The 21,058-nt window shown below is 35.7% G+C and overlaps 1 protein-coding gene across 1 annotated transcript in view; it reads right to left on the bottom strand.

Annotated features, from left to right (window-relative positions):
• The window catches only part of LOC109064633 (pleckstrin homology domain-containing family H member 1-like), a 49,694-nt gene extending 39,442 nt beyond the window's left edge, over positions 1–10,252 (bottom strand). The window contains exon 1 of the mRNA XM_042773396.1: positions 9,619–10,252. The gene's annotated coding sequence lies outside the window, so the exon portion shown is untranslated. The remainder of the gene's footprint in view (positions 1–9,618) is intronic.
• Positions 10,253–21,058: the final 10,806 nt, after the last annotated feature.

The raw sequence follows: 21,058 nt of genomic DNA, 5'->3' as shown, positions 1-21,058 counted from the left end.
GTGGTACAAGTCCTTGTGGAGACTGAAAGAATGTCATATCTTCTCCTGTTCCATTGTTGTCTCCTTTTTGTAGTTTTAAATAATGATTTAATGATTTGATATTTATTTGCAACCGTCACGGCTATAATGCTTCCCTGACGAGCCGCTTCTTCTTCGGCTTTTGCTGTTGTACTGCGGGTTACACCAGCAACATGCCCGTGGACACTGCAGACTAGCGGTACATGTACAGACATGTACGGACGTGTAGAAAGACGCAGAAGTATAAATGAAAACTGACACATATTCTACTGCATAAAGGCTATAACATAGGTCTGACGCAGAAGTATAAATCAGCCTTAAATACGCAATTTGGGATGTACCTAGTGACTTGCTGCCACCTAATTGCGGTCTTAATTTCACATTTAAAGTATCTTTTCATTTTTTGTTTATAAAACATTTTTCATGCATTTTTTGTTTTTAAATCATTTTAATGCATTTGTAACTGCAAGTTAAATCATTCCATGTCCCTCTGAGCTGCATTAAACAGTGTGCAAATACATCTAAATGCAACTTCAGATGCAGCTTCTGTGTTTCCTCTGCATTGCAAAAATACATTTTGTTGATACTGACTAAAATTGCCTATCAAAATCCAAAAAAAAATATTTTAACCTAAATAAAAAAAAAAATAACCATAAAAAAAAAAAATTCAACAAAAAACATCTAAATAAAGGTAAAAATGCCTGTAAAAGGTAAAACTTTATTTAAACTCATTGAAAAAGATTTGCTACTTTCTATCACTGCTGTGAACTGACCACCACACAGAATATGAAGAATATCAAAAACATTAGGAGTCAGCTGTCCACGTTAGTCCTTAAGATGTCAGGACAATAATACACACAGCAAAATACTGTCTAATTATTGTTATCGATAATATTCCGGAAAATATCAAGATTTTTTTTTGTCAATACACCCCTAGTTAGCTGTAAAGTTGCATATGATGTCATATTGTGAGATAAAAAGTTGTATTTACTAAAAATTAAGTTGCAATTACAAGACATACTTTCACAATAACACCAAATAAATATTACGATACCAAAGTCACAATTATGAGAAATAAAGTTGCAATTACAGTAGGAATGTGACGATTCACTCAACTCACAATTTGATTCGATTCACGATTCATTTAACAAAATGAGATTGAAGACATTGTACAGTAAATGAAAAGGTGTCGTTTTATTAGGCTATTGTTTCACATTTCTTTGTGAAATTGAAATATAACAAAGCTAATTTGAAATTTTAAAACAAACCCAGATCAAACATGTAAGTTACACAAATAAAATAAATCTCTTAATTTGAACAAACTAAAGTTTTGTCTGTGATCTTTCCATTTAAAATTAGAGGGAACCACTGGATTTTAATCATGATCTAAAAAAAGATGCAACATACATCATGAGTAGTTTTTAATCTAAATTAGACTGTATAATCTCGAAATCTGAAGCAAAAACAGAATGGTCTAACTTTAGTTTTGTGAAACTATACTACATAAAACACATCTGAACTAAACAGCAGACGAGCTTAATGAGATGCAGATTCACTCTCTGACAGCAGGTGGCACTTATGAACAGCAATGAGCAATGAGTGTTTCCTGGGTTACCGCTGTAAACAAAGCAGCGCTGCGCTTATAAACGCTGCTTTAATATGCATTATAGAGAGGCGAGATGAAAAGAAAATACCACATAAACTTTTCTAAAGACAGTCAGTTCTCCTCAGAGATACATTCATATAAACTCCAATTGTATCACGATTTGTTTGGCATCTCAACCGATTTGAATCATCAAATATTTGAATCAATTTTCGACCCGGCTCGCGGTTAATCGTTACATCCTAAATTACAGAAATAAGGGGAAATTTTGAAAAGAAAGATAAAGTCTCAATTAACTTGTTATTTTTTAATTCCAAGGCAGAAAGAGGCTTCCATTCATCACCATTTAGTTGTATTATGCCTGCATTACCAGCAATAAGCCACCCTGCTCTCTAAAAATTGGAATGGGTATTAGCCATTAAAAACTCCATATTGGTGGACCATTACTTAATATTATAACTGACAGGAACTTTGATTTATTTTATTTTTTATTTTTTGTATGTTTCAGGGACTGGAGTTTAATTCAATTAGACAGTCTAATGAAAAAGAGGCCAATATCTTGATGATCTAAGACTGACATTTAACATAAGATAAGAACATACTGTTGACATCACAGGTCTAGTGGTAAACGCTCTGGGCCAGGGCTTTCTTTTCACCTCTCTTTTATTGTTTCCCTACCTTCAAAAGAGCTCACTTTTTAGTCATCACCTAGGTAACCACTTAAAAGCAACCTTGAGCTGTGAGCTCATAGAGATGACACAGTTTAACAAAGGCTACCTTCTCGCTCTCTACATACACACAGTAGACACTAATATGCACATGCATATATCGTATGAAGGCTGTAGGAATGGGGTAAGCCCAGCTATGCATGTGTAGACAGTTATCCAGTGGCCTAAGCAATCTCTACCCTATATTCAGCCACCTAAATATCCCTGCTCAAGCAATCCCTTCTTAATTACAGGCCCATGGAAAAACAAGATCCTGGCCCACACAATGGAGTCTTTCTGCATGACAGTCCCATTACCAATATGAAGTGTGTGGGGGGGTCTCTCTCTCTTTTCCTGAAAAAGGGATAAAGAATGTGGAGGCTCAAAGGAGACAAGCTCTTGAATAGTGAAAAGCACTGATCATTTTCACCTGTACAAAGCCGACATGCGATCATTTGTAGCTCACATTTTAAAAGTTTGTAACTTCTGTGAAGCTACAGCGGGTCAGTTATTTCGTGCTATCTATTAATTTATTAAAAAATACATTGGAAATGCAATTTATAAATACAATTAAGTCAGAAATGTTGATTGTACAACTGCCTGGTGCTACAACAGCCCTGATTTTATAATTGGCATTATTTAAATAATTAAATTCTTCAAAAGAAACCCTGTTTTGTATAATCTTGTATTTCTTGGTGGAAAACATATTTTAACAAAACCCCATCGATGCTCATTAATGTGTGCCAAATCATTGTCATGAAGTGCACCTAAAATGCAGAAACATGCAGAATAAAACTAATATTGAAAATTATATGATAGAGAGGCTGATGACAGTGCATCAATATGTCCGATAATCTGATCTTTATATGACAAGGCAAGATTAATTCAGGTTTTAAAAAGTCATGCGGTTTAACTCCTAAAAAAGGTAGTGATATTTATGGATAAATAAATAAATTCATTGCTTGTAAAAAAAATAAAAAAATAAAATAAAAAAATAATATATATAATATAATATAAATAATATATATATATATATATATATATATATATATATATATATATATATATATATATATATATATATATAATTAATTAATTAATGTATCTTATCTTGAAATAGATTTTTTTTAAATATATATATATTTTTAATATAAGAAAATGAATAAGTATGAAATTTGTTACTACTTTTTATTTGATGGTTTGGTTTCACCACATGACAAACTTGAAGTTTTGTATATAAACCATGAATATAAAGTGTACATTTCTGAGAACTTGCCATGTATGCTTTAAACAAAGTTTTTATTACTTGTTTTCCCTTTTATTTATCATAGACTCGCTTATGTCACTGACCTTAGTAAGATTTGCACAACTGCTATGAGAAAGGCTCTCAGAATCCTGTGATGTATCTAATCAAAGCGTCGGGGTGTATGAGCTGTAAATCATCTTGTTACTGGAGTTTAAATGTACCCTGCCATAAAAGCGCACTAACCTCGAACTCTGAAAATGGCTAAAGATAACATCTCTATTCAGACAGTGGGAAAAATAAAACTACAAGCAACAATGCAGAATGTGGGACAACAAAAGAAAAGAGAACATTTCAAATATTCATGTCCCAACAATAGATGATTTTGACAGACTACAGAACCATAACATTTAACTTCTGGACAATATAACGGCCCTTGTAACAGACAATAAAGGAAAGCTATGCTGTAGCCAGCTATGAGGTCACAGAAGTCCTGACCTCTGTCAATTTTTCAAGTTCAAAAATAAAATTTGTTCTCTGAATGACTAATTTGCAGTTTAAAACTCCTCATACGAGTGTCTGCATGTATATTTGAATTTAGACAGTTTGCAAGAATGTTTAGCGTCCATGGTATGAAAATGATCACTGCGAAACAGTGGCAGAGTAAACAAGGCTTGAGAGAGTTGTGAGTGATGGCATGGGTGCAGTGCCAGATCCAGCTATTACAAGCATCTCTGGACTTGTCTTCTCCACTTAATTTGCAATTTCAGAAAATTAATAAAGTGAGAAGTTGTGGTTTAGGGTTAGCAGTATCTTTATCTTATTTGCAAAAGATTTTAAATAATCTTGGCTAATTTTTTATTTGTTTTTCGGATTTATTTGTTTTCATAGCAATATCTGGCAACACTGCATCATCAGCACTTCAACTCTGACAGTAATCAAAAAAGCCCACGGACAGATTATTGCTCAAACCAGACCACAATTGGTAAGGCAAACGCAAAAAAACATCATGACATTATCGTATGTTATATTATTATCAATGCTATCAAAAACATAGTACTTATGCACTATCACTAGCCATAGTAATGTATTACATTTTGATGCTATAAATATGGTATAATTTAACAATGTTCATCCCTCCAAAACAGAGAGAACTTCTTTCACAAACATACATAACTGTCTCTTTTGAAGTGTTTAGCATTTATAATGAGTTGTATTTGTAGGAGTTATTATACCACAATTCCACCCCAGACCTCACACATTTTCAAACCCTGGTTATGGCCATGGCTGTGGCATTGGAAGTGAAATGGTAAATGAGACAGTCTAACACCAGAAGTCTCCGGCACGGCAGACATTCAAACTGCAGAGCAACTGCACCATGTCGCACTCTGCAATTAGCATGGTCTTAACTACAGCCCTACTGACAAATTACAGAAGCGGCACACAGAGAGATTCCACAAGCTGACCAAAACGCCATAACTCTCTGTATAGTTATGTATGGACTTGACTGAAGTTAAAACCTGAGGTTTGGGAAACAGAGCCTGGAAGAGGCCGGGACGGCCATCAGAAAGAGAGGTCAAATTGAGCCAATGTTTCTGCAAGCTCATCCCACGTCGACTTGTACTGCCAAATTTGACAGCAACATGCAAATAATCCATTTGCCCCTGAAGCCTCTGTGTTAATGTTGTGAGGTACAAGGCATTTTGCACCCGTGGCTTGTTTGACAGGAGGGAAGGGATTATTACTGTAATGATAAACAGTATATATTTTTTTTATTATAAATTTTATGCAGACTACCAATACTAAATATCACTCTTAATCCGTGTGTTAATTTAGTGAAAAAAATGTAATATGAAAAATGCATTAAAGGGATACTCCACCCCAAAATGAAAATTTTTTCATTAATCACTTACCCCCATGTCATTCCAAACCCGTAAAAGCTCTGTTCATCTTCAGAACACAATTTAAGATATTTTGGATGAAAACCGGGAGGCTTGAGACTGTCCCATAGACTGCCAAGTAAATAACAGTGTCAAGGTCCATAAAAGGTATGAAAGTCATCAGAATACTCCATCTGCCATCAGACGTGCAATCTGGGTTATATGAAGTGACGGGAACACTTTTTGTAAAAGAAAAAAAAAGAAAAAAAATCGAACAAAAAAATAAAAAAAAAAACAATAATCAATAATTCAACTGTCCAACTTCACTTCCACATAAACTTCACAAAAACCAAGTATTGAACGCATGATGGAGCATACTGATTGTACTAATTACGACTTTCATACCTTTTATGGACCTTGACCCCTTTTTATTTACTTGGCAGTCTATGGGACAGTCTCAAGCCTCCAGGTTTTCATCCAAAATATCTTAAATTGTGTTCCGAAGACGAACAGAGCTTTTACGGGTTTGGAACGACATGGGGGTAAGTGATTAATGACAAAATTTTCATTTTGGGGTGGGGTGGTAATTTTTATTTTTATTTATTTTAAACTTCATTATCGTCTTTTAATATTTCATGTAAATGTAATATTTTAGTTCTTACATTTAACATTTGATTTTCTTCTTTAGTATCTTTTTTTATTATGGAAATTTGGTTGAATTTAAGTACAAAAAAAAAAAAAAAAAAAATTCATGGCCATGGTCAAATTGAAGCCACGAAATTCGCAAAACCCAATATACTGATCATCAGAGAATATGATCTCTGTTAAGTGTAGTAGTGGAAAGAGTTAAAAAAGCAATGTGAAATGAAAAAAACAGCAATGTGTGTGTGGGTCATAAAAGGCCAGTGGGAAACCAGGACAAGTCTCTGGTGCATCATTTAATAAAACAAAATCTCCTCTGTTATTCCAATGAAATGAATATCATTTTGAAACTCTATTTTATGTACCCACACGCGTACACACACCCTAGGTCTCTGCTGAGCGTGCAGCTGCGGTGATTTAAGCGATTAGGTGATTAAATGATATCATCGCACAGTCGTCGTGTGAAATCCCCTCTGTTGTTTTTCTGGATTGTCTCTGTCAAGACCAAACTGGTTTTCCAAGACTTTGGCATCTCATCCGAATTGCTCATGTGACAAAAAGCATGTGTCTGTGTTCATGTGTGTGTGTGTGTGTTCATGTTGTGTGTGTGTGTGTGTGTGTGTGTGTGTGTGTGTGTGTGTGTGTGTGTGTGTGTGTGTGTGTGCAAGTGTGTTTCTGCCATTACAATGAACACAATTTGAAGGCAATCAGCGACATTTGAGTCCTATTACTGCTGCATTTATATTCAAATAAAAACCGATGTGTGTGGCTATATGATTTCATGTCTGCGTGTGCGATTGTCAGAATGAATAGTTCAAGTACTGTAGCTATTACAGGTTGGAGCGAGCAGTCTGTGAGCTTTCCAACTCTTTGCTCTTGCACAGACTATATATCTCAAAAGAAAGGCCACCACACGCAACTTAACCGAGCCTGACATCTTTTGTTTCAGCCTGCAACAAAGTTTCCATTTGGTGTCTGTGCCACCCATAACATCAGCTTTGGACGTCTGAATGTCTGTTTGACTAACTTTATGTAGCTGTTCTATAGAAAACAGCAAAATAGGATTTATTCCACCATGCAGATGGTTTCTGACTCCATTGTAGAGCTTTAACCTAATGAGAAGGTCTGAGAAGAAAAAAAAAATGTAACTGTCGTCAGCTGTTCACCATGCCTGTTTTGTTGGTGTTAAGAAGGGGTTTTGGGTACTATTAAATCAGCTGGTCAGGCAAAGAGACCTATTAGACCAGCTTGAGACCAGCTTAGCCAGGCACAGAGACTACAGTATCTAAACCATGCAGCTTAAACCATGCAGATGCTTTCTGGCTTTATTGTACTTGTCTGTTAAGCTTTAATCAGTGCAACTCATGAGAAGGTCTGAGAAGGTTGGTTCCTCCCAAGGTTTCTGGTGAAAAACAGAATTTAAATGTTGCTGTCTGCTCTCCAAACCTGTTTTTATGGTTTTAGACAGGGTTGGGTACTTTTAAATCAGCTGGGCAGGCAAAGAGATCAGTTAAACCAGTTTAAGACCAGCTTAGCCTGGCTGGAAGACTATTTAAACCAGCTTAAACCATGCAGGTGCTTTCTGACTCTATTGTACAGTACTCCTCTTTAAAAATATTTAAACAATACAACTCATGAGAAGGTCTGAGAAGGCTGGTTCCTCCCAAGGTTTCTGGTAAAAAAATAAAATAAATAAATAAATAAAAATACATAAATAAATAAAATGACATTGTCTCATCTCCAAGCCAGTTTTGTTGGTTTTAAAGAGGGCTTAGGCCCTATTAAATCAGCTGGTCAGACCAGAAGACCAGTTACACCATATATAGGATCTGGCAAGTCTAGAAGACCAGATAAAGCAGCTTATACTAGTAAACCATGCCACTGAACCATAAAACAGCTACATAAGATGACTGTGAGTCAACAGCCATCAATGACAGCAAAAGCCATTCCTGAATATAGCACATCACCACAGCCTAAGCCGTCAGATATGTCATATTTGGGGTGAGAACATCTGCTGCTGAATACAACACCCATTTAGTGGTATAAATAGATTGGATTACACGAATCACAGAGAGTTCCTAACAGCTATAGATCTCCTGCAGCTCATCCCTCCAATACTCTTCTTCTCTGGTCTACAGGAAGCTTTGTATTCAGTCTAATAACATGCTTCTGTAAACTGGCCACACATTTATTATCAGCTGAAGTTGTAAATATAGGCTATGACATTCCTCCACGCTGAGGTGTAAACATCACCTACACACCGCAGCCTCCCTTAGAAAGCATTGACTGATGCAAGCTGAAGAGAAAACTTTATTTGGTGAAGAAAATAACAGTGCATGCAAGAAGTTATTTTAGGTAAGCTTAGGTTTTACACTTTGGTTTTACACAAATTAAATGCCATTTGGTGTCACGTCACTTTGCTCACGACTGTAAATGAGAATGGACCCTGAAGGCTATAAGCTGACAGATAAAAGTTCCAATAAATGATAAAGAAGTCTGAGACAATCCTAAAATCTAGAACAAAATGCTAATATAAATATATTATATTTATATTTATATAAAATATCTAATATTTTAAAAGATGTATTGATCTTGACAAACAATTATAACGTCATACATTTTGGTTACACCACATTGATTTTGTAGACAACGTGTTTAAAAATATATATCATTTTATTTAGAACACTTTAAACAATATTTTACAATATTTTATATTTTAAAGCTGCTTATTTTTCAAGAAATAATATTAAGCATTACTGCCTTTTAATACATTGCTTTCTTTACAATCAACAGTTATGCCAGCTAGACATTTTTTTTTTTACTTTATGCCACACACACAAAATAAGTATAAATATTTTATATAAAAAACTGAAAACATGTAGAAGAAGTGCATTTAAATAATATCAACAGTTCTATTTTGCAAGCATTGTAATAATGTTGAAGTGTCAAGAGAGAAGGAATAGAATAAAAGTTATAGGCGTTTATTCATGACTGTTTTTTTTTTCGTCCTGGATGGGTGTGTGTGAGGTCACACTGTGATCTAACTCATTCATTATAATCAAAAACTCCACGTGAGCACAAATGCACATGCACAGGGAATGTTACAGACATAAACACTCTCAAGAAACACTTTATAGTCTGTTTTATTAACTGTAACAGCACGAGTGGCCAAAGGCTGATTGCAAACTGCATCGTTGCTCTTCCTTAACTGTTTATTTAACAAACAGCGGCACAAAACATTTTCATACACCCACATTAACCACCGACTACTAAAAACACAATGATGGGACATGTAGGCACTGCTGGCATTACTTTTGGCCAACAATGGGCATAACCCACAGGTGTGTGAGACTGGATAATGTCAACATTAACATATATGGACCCTCTGAACATCCCACCTAACACTGCATTTTGAGATATGTGAAGCATGAAGACATTAAACATGATGACACATGCCATATGAGCCAATAAACCGGAGTCAAACTATAGTATTCTCTGGCCCCATGTACCCACAGTCGATCCTACCTTGTGACTGTCCTTCTCTTGACCGCCCGAGATTTACACTTTAATGTTTTCAAATCTGGTAGATCACATCACATCGCTGCGCTACGCCTCCAAACTTCGTAAACGTTTCCAAAAGTCGCTCCTTCAGACCTTTCATTATCCGTCTCGCCGTCTTTAGAGCTTCCAGTCCTGCTCTGAGCTCAGCAGACGTTGCAGCGGTTCTTCATTCAGTAAATTCATCCTTTAGTTTATTCCTTTAAAGAGCCGAGTGCTGGGGTCCGATTACGCCGGGAGCCAAACCCCCTGTCTGCTGGCCATGTCCGATTCGAGAATGAATTTTTCCATTGAGTCGAATCTTTAAAATGAATCATTTGCACCCAGAACGATTCGCAATGAGATGAAAATAAGGAAAAAAACTAATATTTGAGCTAAAAGTATATTAACCTAATGCAGAAATGTAATTGGATATAGCCTACAAATAAAACGTAGCCTATTGAATACACGTTTAGGAGACTTTTATCAAAAAACATATCAAAATCTAGGCCTACTTGATGTTTGAACTGGTGAAACTGAATCATGCCTCTCAACAAATTGAACTTAATCTGGAAAAAGGTAATAAAATGCCATGTGTGCTACATATGTGCTTAGAGTCTACAACGTGATGACGTAGAATAACCACTGATTCATTTTGATCCGGTTCATTGGAACGAATTGTTCAAAAGAACCGATTCGCACAGCCGAATCAATACTTTCTGCGTGTCTGTGTGTATGCCCTGAACACACAGGAAATTGCATCAGGGACCACTACTGTCCCACTCTGAGGTACTCAAAGATTTGTACTCAAAGAATGTCACGAAGAAATGGTCATCCCTAAATCAACAAAAAAATTAAGAAGTTATACTTTGCATGTAGTACCATTCAAATTGTGTTGCACTACTAGCAATACTGTAATGCAAAAACATCCCATTCTGATGCAAAATAGGCTATAAAAAATGTAAAGTTGAAATATAAGCTTGAATGCTTTGTATTCCTTGTAGTCCAAAAATTACATCAGTTCCCAGAATTGATTGTAAAGGAACAGATATTGCAGAGATTTTGTCAGGATATCTAGTTTTTTGTCCTGATATAATCTTCTTAAAATGAATGAAAATCTTTGCCATGTCGTGCCAGCTGAAATGTTCACTTTGTTAAAGAATAGAGTGAAAGTTTGCAGTTACAATGAATCATTACAGGCCAATAAAAAGTTTGTAGAAGTGCAATTAGGAAGTTTGTGAGGGAAGTCTGCATGCTTTAATTGGCTTCCTCAAAAAAAGAAAATGACTTCTTGAGCATTTATCTATGCTTTAGCCCCCGAAACACATTAGCAATTACATCTATTCATGTAGCAGAGCAACATGTAGTCAATGTACATTCCTAAATTAAACAACCTTTATACATTAAAAATTGTAGCTAATATTGAGCTACAGGAACTCTGGATTCAGGGTTTCATCTTTAATTTGTCAGTCAGAAGACTGTGTATCCTAATATTCTGAACATTGGGTTTGTTTTCTCATAAAGAATAATATGGTTACCTACTCTACCGCTGCATACCATTATCAGCTGTATTTTCTGTGGGTTGTTTGCTGTGGCTTTATGGAGCAACACCCTAGCGTGTAAAGTCCAAAATTTAACTATGGGCCTGCTGCAGATGTTTTCACTAAAATAAGAAGACATGGCATGCCATCTCTCTCTCTCTCTCTCTCTCTCTCTCTCTCTCTCTCTCTCTCTCTCTCTCTCTCTCTCTCTCTCTCTCTCTCTTCTCCCTCTCTCTCTCCTCTCTCTCTCTCTCTCTCTCTCTCTCTCTCTCTCTCTCTCTCTCTCTCTCTCTCTCTCTCTCCATGCCTCAAGTGTGTGTGTATAGCATGTAATGTTGAGGTAACTGTTAACCGCACCCTGTTATGTACGGCAGAGAAATGGTACTGCTCTGTCATGAACCACTGCAGCAGATGGAGGACTGAAGGCATGCTTACACAGTTACAAACACTGTTTCATTTAATATTTTATTGTCTCTGTAATTCATTGTAATATTTCCTAATGGCAGTATTAATAGCAAGGTATGTGACTGCATCTGCATGCATCTGATGCACAGAAATGAATAAACATAAATAAGAACAAATACATAAAATAAGAGCAGATAAATTATAACTTAAATTATAAGTGACACTCAAAGTGAAATTTGCACTGTTGACCCAGAAAAGGACTCGATATGACATCATCACACAGCATATGACTAAAAACAATATCAAAGCAGAACATGTGTATATCAAACAATAAAACAGAGCAATAAATGAGAATAGATAAACAAAACAAGAAATAAAATAAGACAAAATATCACCAATTCATGAAATCTCAATTATATTAATTTGTCTAGGCCAGAGGTGCCCAAACATTTAAATATAAAGGATCAAAAATCAAATCTGATTGAGGGTCACGGGCAAAAGTAAATGTTGGATTATATGCAAATATATTATATTAAAATGTATTACATTTTAATTTATTAAACATTTAAATAACATTTTTTCAATGCAAGGTTCAATGCAAAAAAATAAAAAAAAATAAATAAATTACATGTTTTAACACCTCACAATGCAATGCATAATTCAAAACACAGGAAAAAAACTTGTAAAAAATCTATGCCAAAAATTCCTTCATGTTAACAGTACATTGGGTCATATTTTTACAGACTTTTCTTATGTATACTTTAAAGAGGAAACATTCCTTAAAACAAATGTGGAAGACAAAAGTAGAAAAAAAAGAAGAGAGAGAGAGAGAGAGATAGAGAGAGAGAGGTTCACTGCCCTCAGTCAAAACAAACCATGACAACTCAGCATGTAATGATTCATTTGACTGTGGACTACCAGGAAAAAGAGGAAGAATTAAAATAAAGTTTGCCTGGAGTGAAACTGGATGCGTGAGCATAAATGCCAGTCTGTTCACGTGCAGGTTATCTGCATGAATTCTGTATTTTGAGTTAAAGTGATTCAGTCAAACACAAGTTGATGCAGCAGTGGACTGACAAACCCTCCACTCACATGCCACTGTCATCACCCAGCACAGTAACTTTAAAAACCACATAGAGTGAATTCCATTCGAAAGTGAGCATGACTAGGCCCTACTTACTCTGAAGAGCTCTTGAAGTGATGCAGGGCATTACTGTTTTATATGTGACCATTTGAACACCCAGCAGTAACATTCATGCATGCTTATAGCTGTTAAAATTGTTGCAAATAAAACTTTTTCATCTAATACTCAAACTGAAATGTACTTTTCTTGGTATGAAATACTGGGATTTCCATACTGAAATATGGAAATACTGTATGTAAGAAAAATCTTCCACTGAGTTCTTGAGTGAATATCTCAAATAAATTACCTTATTTTTAGTAATGAATTAGAAAAAACAACAGGGTTGAGTCTGAGTCAAAATGTAACCCCTGACAAGACCACAGTCTTGGACTCTGACCGAAGGACTAAGACCAAGATCATGAAAATATGGTCACTGACTCGGATTCGAGGAACAGCACCATGAAAATATGGTCTTAAACTCAGACTCAAGGACCAAGACAAAAACCATGAAAATATGGTCTTGGACTCTGTCTGGATGACCAAGACCAGAACCATGAAAATATGGTCTTAGACAATCTAACTTTGCTGCAGCATGGATCAAACTGCTGGTTTCATCTGGCCGGAGGAAAACTGGCCTCCCGACTGAGCCTGGTTTCTCCCAAAGTCTGGACCCCGAACATTATCAGGAAGGCTATTCCAGAGTTTGGGAGCCAAATGTGAAATATATGCCGTTTGGAATTCACTCAATTTAGCAGCAAGAATTTGAGGATTGCTTTTAGCAACAAAGGTGATACATTCATATGCAATTCATTTTTAATTATCTAAATAACTATATATATATATATATATATAAATATATATATATATATATATATATATATATATATTGTTATCTATCTTTTCCTCTCTCTGACTAGCCCTGGCTGACTTTGTCTGAACATGAGCTTTGTGTTCAGCAGATCACTGAGTATGTGCATTTTTAAAATGGATTTTGCATGTCATGGGAGTTTTTAAGTTCCAATAGTCACTTTTTATTGTCTAGGTCTTTATAAAGCAATTTATAAATTATTGAACAGTTTCTTTTTTCTTTTTTGTACAGGCAAACTCACCATGATATTTAACATGTTGGCATGCAGTTGCTAAGGTGTTCTGGATTGTTGCTAGGTGGTTGATTACTGGTCTAGATCAAAAGAGCCCATATTCTATTATATTTTAATTCCTACATATATGATTTATCATTCACCATGCAGGTAAACATTTAAAAGTCTGATCTGCTTTTATTAAAGTTTTGAATTTTAATTTCATTTTTATTCCTATTTTATTTTCTTATTCCTTTTTTACTTAGTATTTTCAGTTAGATATGTACATTAGTTTTCAGATTAAATTTTTCTAGTATTAGTTTATTGAGTTTATTTTAGATTTTTAGGAGTGCTAAAGGTAAAGCACAAATTGGTATAATTGAAACATTAATGTTATCATTATATGGTGGTGTTTTCATGTTTAATGCAGGAAGGTTGTAAAAGATTAAATGTTTAAAGTATTTAATATATAAAAGTATAGCTAAAATGAATTTATATAAATTTAAAGCTAAAACATTTTTTTTTGTAATGAAAATGTATATATTTTTTAATTATTCTAATTTAATTATTTTAATTATTTTCCCAGGTTTTATTTTCATTTCTGTTTTCAAAAATGATAATGCTTTTTACTTTCTTTTTTTTTCACAAATAGTGCAGGAAAAACAAACATCATATTTCAAACTGGAAAAAAGAAAAAGTCTGGCCAAATTCTTTCAGATGCAACATGATGAACTGCATTATACACTCACATTTTACAGTATAAAAGTTGATAACAGCACATTGGCTAAGATGAAAATTTGTTTAAGATGTATTGCCTTAAAACAATATCTATGTCTCCCCTGCAGGGATTGATGCTGGATAATATAAGGATCAGTACAGGTCTATATCAACAGGATAGAGTCCATGGAAATGTGGCCAGACACTTGTCCTCAAATCATAGACTGTGATGTGAACTGTTTATCACATTCACACAAGCCCCTTATTTCTAAACCTTCTTCTGTATTTTACTGAGCTCTGCTATTGTATCCATGTGTAGGCCTCTCTCTCTCTCTCTCTCTCTCTCTCTCTCTCTCTCTCTGTGTGTGTGTGTGTGTGTGTGTGTGTGTGTGTGTCTGTGTGTGTGTGTGTGTGTGTGTGTGTTACTATTTGTTTGAATATCTGAATATCTCCCTAAGCTCTGACTCTCTTGAAAATTATAGCATACACACACAGAGCTCAGCTCGAATGCTCTCCTAAATCTTGTGGATTAGTGTCTCACTGACTGACTGAAGGTGTCTAAGCCAAAGCAGCCCCCAAACACGCTGTAAAAAACATTTATAATTTTAACAGAATAAGAAAGGAAAATACTAGAGTTGTTCAAATTTGTTGTTCAACTATAAGTTATATGAAATTGTCTTAACTATAAGTTATTTATCTTACATTAGCAGGACAACACATGCAATTTTATTGTAAGTAAAAAATATGAATTATATATGTTTTGTGTATGACATTTTATGTATGTTCACAGTCAAATATTATTAAAATCATATTGGTTGCAAGTATTCATAAATTGCAGGCATAAACTTTAATCATTAGACCTTTTTTAACACCTATTATTGTGGTGCTTGGTTTATATTAACAGTATATCAGTTAATGAAATGTATGGTTATGAATCAAAAATATTCGGACACCAAATTGCCTGACACTACCGTATAATGTGTGTGTGCATATATTCAGAACTTTGGGATCAGTATGGTATTTAATTTTTTTAAAGAAATCTCTTATGCTCATCAAGGCTGCATTTATTTGATCAAAAAAATATTAAGCAGCACAACTGTGTCCAACACTGATAATAAATCAGCATTTTTGAATTATTTCTGAAGGATCATGTGATTGTGAAGACTGGAGTAATGGCTGATGAACATTTGAAAATTCAGCTTTGCCATCACAGGAATAAATTATATTTAGAATAGAAATCTGTTATATATATATATCACTGTAAAACAGCAACATTGTGAAATATTATTACAAGTTATATATATATATATATATATATATATATATATATATATATATATATATATATATATATATATATATATATATATATATATATATATATATATATATATATATATATATAAAGGGTATTTTTAGCACAAATTCAACAGTGTTTAATTTCCTTGGTAGTATTTGTGAAACCTACCACTCTTCGAGATGTACACACTCACACATATTCCTTTAGTGCTGTTGTGTGCTTGTGTGCTAGCTGTGGGTGTTGAGGTGCAGGGTTATATTTACACATAATCACACACAAGTCATGCCTATCCATTAGACTGCTACCTTCAGACAAAACATACTGCTCTTCTCAGTCCCTCAGGACAGATGAGATCTCTCACTAAAGAGCTGAAGCATTTGCCATAGCATGCTAAAAGAACAGCAGCATGTGGACAGACAGTACAAGGTGCTTCAGGAGGAAAATTTGTTTTGATTTAGGGCCAGTTTTGGTAATGCTGCAGTAAGGCTATTGAAATCAACACAAAATTGCATTATCGTTATTTTTAATCAGTCTGGTTAAAAGTCTGTTCATGCCAACGGTGAAAAAAGGCCTTGTGCGAATAGGTTTTAAGATTGCTGTGTTTGTGTGTGTATGCAAGGAGGTGTCAAGTCCACACAGATTGTTTACAGCCTTTCTCATCCAGTTCTCTACCTGTTTTCAAGACTTTCAGTGTTTGCAAATCCCAGCAAAGGCTTGTGAAATCACAGATTCATTGCAATACTGTAAAGTCCCACAGGACCTCACACTCAACACCTCAACATTTGGCTTTTAGACATGGAAAACAGAGGACAGCAAAATGATAACTGTCTTCCACCAAATAAAATCTCTGAGAGGTTTTAAACACAGTCTCATGCGATTCAGTGATTGAATTCAAACCATTCTAGAAATCATGTGTCACCAATTCTGTCACTTTGCTTTACACTACATGAAGATTCACCCTTAGCTTATGGCTCTTAAACTAATGCTTCATTAGCTTATTGCAGTCTGTAGCGTAGCAGGGAGTTCAGTGTTGCTATTAGCTACTCACAATTGATATGGCCATGTTTTCAAACTTTTTGAAACCACAGATAGCCAAATGTGATGATCCTTTTTCTTGGGACACTTTTTCTAAAATATAGCTATATATATATTAGTAAGTGTAGTTGTTAATTTCTTATTTTTGTTGTTACTTCATTTATTTGACTTAATTATTTTTCATTTTAAGTTTCATCGGGTCAAAAGCATTTTCAGCATGAGTCTTTGAAATGACATCATATGGAAATGTCATCATTTGGGGGCGATTGCATATGAGTGTCAGATGTTGGAAAAAAAAATAAAACCTCCTAAAATCTTAAACCTCCAAAGTTATGTATAATGGAGCTGAATGTTTACTTTTCCTATCTTACAGCCTTTATAAGTAACTTGAGTTGTTGTTCCCTTTCTTGATGGTTCATCTGTTTGTGTCTGTTTAGCAGATTTGGTGATACATGCTACATACAGATTAAGTTAACAACATTACCATCCTCTTTGAGCTAAATGTCCCAAGCTTCAAACATTTTTGAATTGTATTACTCATCCATGTTTCCTACCTTTTCTGTTTCAGCATTAACAGTAATCAGGGATATAAATCTAATGGAGGATATTTAATAATCAAGTTACTGGTGTATCCCTGGGTATATAATATTTTAGTATGAATGATTTCCAAATATATTGCTATAAGATACCAGAGAGTAGTTACATCTGAAATCTTTGGTCTTTTTCATGATAACTTTGAAAAAATGATGTCAAAAGTACCTGTGATTAAATTCAATGGAAGATGTCCAGCGTCTGCCATCAAGATGGTTGAGATTCAAAAAGATACTTTTACTGATGACAAATTTGTGGACAGGAATGAAAGGGGTTATTTGTCTACATGTATGAATTATGTTATCTGAATTATACTGCATACTACAGCAGAGCAGAAGTATTAAGGTCCTACAACACACTTAACACACTTGGGGTTGGTAAGATTTTTTTTTTAAAAAGAAGTCTCCTATGCTCACCAAAACTGCATATAATTGGTCAAAAATTACAGTAAAACAGCAATGTTATTACAATTATTTCTGTAAATTTTCAGCATCATTAATAATAAATTTTATTTATAAAGCACTTTACATTTGAAAGAAAATCTCACAGTGATACAAAAGAGTCAAAATAAAATAAAGCAATTAGAGCAATTAAGAAATTAATTTAAAATCAGCTGCCAACTAAAATTAAAACAAAAATTTAAATACTAAAAAAAGATTTAAACATAATTTTTTTTTTCAAAATGTACTTTTTTAGGCCCTTTTTTTTAAAATCATCAGTCGTTTGTGGAGTCCTCAGATGATCAGGGAGGGCATTCCACAGGCGAGGGGTGGTGGCACAGAAGGCTCTGTCCCCAATGGTGCAGGTCTTAGTCCTAGGGGGATGGAGCCCATGAGTGTTTCTGGAGCGGAGAGAATGTGCTTAGATCTGTGGAGTAAGGAGTTCTTTAAGGTAAGTGGTGGGTTTGCGACTGATGCACTGATGTGTGAGAATGGAGACTTTATACTCGATCCAGGTGGAAATGGGAAGCCAGTGTAAAGATTGAAGAATTGGTGTGATGTGTTCATATTTACGCACTCTCATCAGGATCCTAGCGGCACTGTTTTATATGTGCTGGAGTTTCTGGATGCTCTTGCTACAGATCCCGATGAGAAGAGCATTGCAATAGTCCAGTCTGGAGGAGACAAAGGCGTGAATGAGTTTCTCAGCATCATATAGGGTAAGTGTGGGATGAAGTCTGGCTATATTCCTGAGGTGGTGAAAAGATGTTTTGCAGAGATGTTTAATGTGGGCCTCAAAGGTTAAATGAGGGTCAAACCTGATGCCGAGATTGGTGACTAATGGTGATAGTGGAATGTCCTGGCCAGAAAATGTAATACAGGTTATGGTGATCTGGTCTGATGAGGGGAACCAATGACTATGGCTTCTGTCTTTGAGCTGTTCAACTGGAGAAAGTTATGATTCATCCACACCCTTATCTCCTCCAGACAGGCAGTGAATGTGGGCAGAGTTGTTGAAAATGATGATGATGACGATGATGATGAGTGAGTATCAGTTTTCATGTATAATTGTGTATCATCAGCGTAACAATGGAACGAAATTTCCAAGCGACTGATGACTTTGCCGAGGGGGAGCATGTAAAGAACGAATAAGATAGGTCTGAGAACTGAGCCCTGTGGTACCTCGCAACCAACCATATGTGAACGGGACGTTGAGTTTCCCATGGCCACAAATTCAGATCTATCTGTGAGGCATCACTCAAACCAGTGCAAGACTGTGTTATTAAGTCCAATAGAGTGCTATAGCCAGTTGAGAAGTATACCTTGATCAATGGTGTCGAATGCTGCAGAAAGGTCCAGGAAGCAAGGAGTGCTGTCGAACCAGCATCAGCTGTCATCAGCAGGCCATTTGTAACTCTCTAAAGGCTATTTTCATGCTGTGAGCGGAATGGAAGCCAGACTGAAACTTTTCAAAAATGTTGTTGTGTTTGAGGTGGTCCTGAAGGTGCCTGGCAACTACTTTCTCCAAAACCTTAGAAAGAAATGACAGGTTGGATATGGGCCTATTATTAGCAAGAGTTTGAGGATCAAGGGTAGGTTTCTTGAGTAGTGGTCTAATTATAGCCGGTTTTAGGGCAGACGGTATGTGGCCAGACTGAAGGGATTGGTTTATTATCATGGTGATTAGGGGACTGATGGCAGAAATATTTGCTTTTACCAGAGCTGTAGAGAAGGGGACAAGGGCACAGAAGGAGGATCTCATCCCCCTGATGGTATCCTCAACCTCAAGTTGAATGACTTCTGGGAAGCAGCAGAGTAGCTTCGAAATACCGGACTGCGGGTCGACAGTTGGGACAGACGAGGAAGAGGGAACAGAAAGGGAGGAGCAAATTTTGGCAATTTTGGTTCTAAAAAAGATCATAAAATCGTTGCATTGTTCTTTTGTAGCTCCTGTGAGTGGAGCAATTTGATGTTTAAGGAGATGATTTATGGTAGAGAATAACTGTTTGGAATTGCCAGGACTGTTTTTAATAATATTTGAATAGTACTGTGACCGTGCTTCTTTGATGGACTTCAAATAAGCTTTTTGGTGGTCCCAATAGGCCAGCTTGTGAACAGTAAGTCCAGAAGCTTTATACCGCCGCTCAAGGGCACGTCCAGCTGCCTTCATTTTCCACAGGTCACTTGTGAACCAGGGAGCTGAGCGGGAAAATGTAATTGTTCTGACTTTGATGGGTGCATGGAAATCCAAAATGCTACTCAATGTCTTTGTAAAATTCCACAGATTCAGTGACTACTGAGATATTTCCAGAATGGAGATGTTGAAGGCTTGTGGTCAGGTTTTCTGTGTTAATGTTTTTCAGGTTTATGAAATATGTTTCACAATTGGGCTTTATGTACTGTAGGAAGACAGAAAAGACGGCTCCATGTAGATGACCTTATGGTCAGATACACCCAGATCATACACAAATGGTGCACTTAGAGGGGCAGATTCAGTAATAACCAGATCGAGGATGTTCCCCTTGGTGAGTGTGGGAACATCAACATATTGTCTGAGGTTTAAGCAGTCCATTAACTGCAAGAATTCTGTAGCAAAGTGGTAAGAAGGATTGTTGACATGAATGTTAAAATCTCCAAGTATTAATATATTGGAAGAGGTTGTGCAGAAATTTGAAAGAAAATTGTACAACTCTGAAATGAAGCATGAGTTTGATTTGGGTGGTCGGTAGATTAGTAGTACTGTCATTGGGAGAGGGGGCTTACAATTAAATGGCAGACATTCAAAAGAAGACAGCTCAGGGAGGCCCAGAGGGGACAGATCCAAATAACTGCGGTAGAAAACAGCCAGGCCACCACCACGGCCAGAGCTAAAGGCCTTTTAGAGATAACAGTAGCCAGGAGGACAGGTCTCATTTAAAACAGAAAATACATCTGGTTTCTGCCAGGTTTCTGTAAAGCAACATTATGTCCAAACTCTTGTCCCGAATGTGATCATGTTTAAAGCAGGATTTGTTTGTGGGGGATTGTGTATTAAACAGTTCAGTTATAATGTTGGATAAAGCAGTGACTCTCTGTACTGACCGAAGTAGTCTTCAGTGTCACATGAATCTTAAGAAATCATTCTAACATGTTGATTTGCTGCTCAAGAAACATTTACTATTATTATCAATGTTAACAACAGCTGTGCTCTTATTATT

This window comes from Cyprinus carpio, chromosome A17 (assembly GCF_018340385.1).
Source record: "Cyprinus carpio isolate SPL01 chromosome A17, ASM1834038v1, whole genome shotgun sequence".
NCBI classification, from domain to species: Eukaryota; Metazoa; Chordata; class Actinopteri; order Cypriniformes; family Cyprinidae; genus Cyprinus; species Cyprinus carpio.
This window is presented reverse-complemented; position numbering and strand designations above follow the sequence as displayed.